Below are 1,963 nucleotides of genomic sequence, written 5' to 3'. Positions count from 1 at the left end.
ACTCACAGCACACCTTAAAGTATAGGGATTATAAAATCATAAATAATATTCAACGTTAAACTGGTACACAATTAAAAACATTTTATTTAGGCATACCTATGGCCTTCAAAAAGTTGACGACACTACATGTTACAACATTACAACGACAACCTCAGGATATAACGTCGAAACATGTAGAGTCGTCAACTTTTTGAAAGCCATAGATAGGCCTAAATAAAATGTTTTTAATTGTGTACCAGTTTAACGTTGAATATTATTTATGATTTTATAATCCCTATACTTTAAGGTGTGCTGTGAGTGCATTACAAGGTTGACAGTCAATCCATTGATATGGATAATGGATTGTAGTGTGCTGCTGACTGAGTGCTTTCTCTCTGGTCAGTAGTTCAAAACCAGGGATGATAGCACACAGCTATAGTAGCTTTACTATAAATACAAAGAGAAATTGCATTATTTTGTGAATAAAAGTGATATTTTGTTGGGAATGGATCACTTGTTCGTACATAAGTGTAACAATTGTTTTGGTGTGAATATGATATTTAGAAGTACAGATATAATTCATCAGGAATAATCGCACTATATGTTACATATCTCTCACAATTCTTGACTTTTTGTTGTTGTTTATTAAGTTGTTTATGCAGTCAAAACAATAAAATCTCTAAGACACCATCAGCAACTGGCTTTGAATTAAAATTTATCCTGGAAATTTCTGTATTAGATAAGACTTTTTTTTTCTTTTTAAGTAACAGGAATAACGATTGGTGCATAATTTTACTGAGTCTTTGATTCCAGTTAGAAATGAACTGGTATAAACATTGTTGGGGGTATAATGTGTGGAAAACCACTCTTGGAGATATAATGTGTGGAAAAACCACCCTTGGAGATATAATGTGTGGAATAAACATCCTTCGAGGTATACTGCGTGGAATAAGCATCTTTGGAGCTATACTGTGTGGAATAAACATATCAACATTATTGGAGATATACTGTCTGTAATAAACACCCTTGGAGATACGCTGTGTGGAAATAAACACCCTTGGAGCTATACTGTGTGGAATAAACATCCTTTGAGGTATACTGTGTGGAATAAACATATCAGCATTATTGGAGATATATTGTCTGTAATAAACACCCTTGGAGATACGCTGTGTGGAAATAAACACCCTTGGAGCTATACTGTGTGGAATAAACATCCTTTGAGATATACTGTGTGGAATAAACATCCTAGGAGGTCTACTATGTGGAATAAACACCCTGGGAAGTTTACTGTGTGTAATAAACTTCCTGGGAGGTCTACTGTGTAGAATAAGCGTCCGGGAGGTCAACTGTGTAGAATAAATATCTCGAGAGTCTACTGTGTAGAATAAGCATCCCGAAAAGTCTACTGTGTGGAATATGCAGTAAAATGTACTGTATATAACAATCATTCTGGTAAATCTACTGTATGGATTAAAGATCCTGGTAGGTCTTCTACACGGAAGGCATAGCAATACAATGGTCATCTTGTTATAGTTTTATAATATATCATTGCATTAGTGTTATAGTTTTATAATATATCATTGCATTAGTGGCCGTCTATGCGTACTTGTAACAAACGCTCTGCTACACGTGTGATATACAGTTTTCACTTACAGCGAAGAACATGGCAGCTTCTGTGGTAACTGAAATATAACACACACTCAACCCAGCATAAAATGTTTATAACTGACCAGTTGAACCTAGTTTTTAGTGAATACCTGATTTTTTCTCGCAGAAAAACTTTTATTTTAACTCTTGGGAAAGTCGATTATACCGCTTCTAATTTACTGGTTGCTTAGCAATAATTATACCACTTCTCTTTTACTGGTTGCTTAGCAATAATTATAAATATCTAAATATTCTGATGAGAACGTACAGTTCAGTGCATATATACATATGTCAAAAAGTCTAGGTACGTATTCAAATTCGATGACGAGGAACCCAC

Source organism: Limulus polyphemus, unplaced genomic scaffold (genome assembly GCF_000517525.1).
Source record: "Limulus polyphemus unplaced genomic scaffold, Limulus_polyphemus-2.1.2 Scaffold5096, whole genome shotgun sequence".
NCBI classification, from domain to species: Eukaryota; Metazoa; Arthropoda; class Merostomata; order Xiphosura; family Limulidae; genus Limulus; species Limulus polyphemus.
This window is presented reverse-complemented; position numbering follows the sequence as displayed.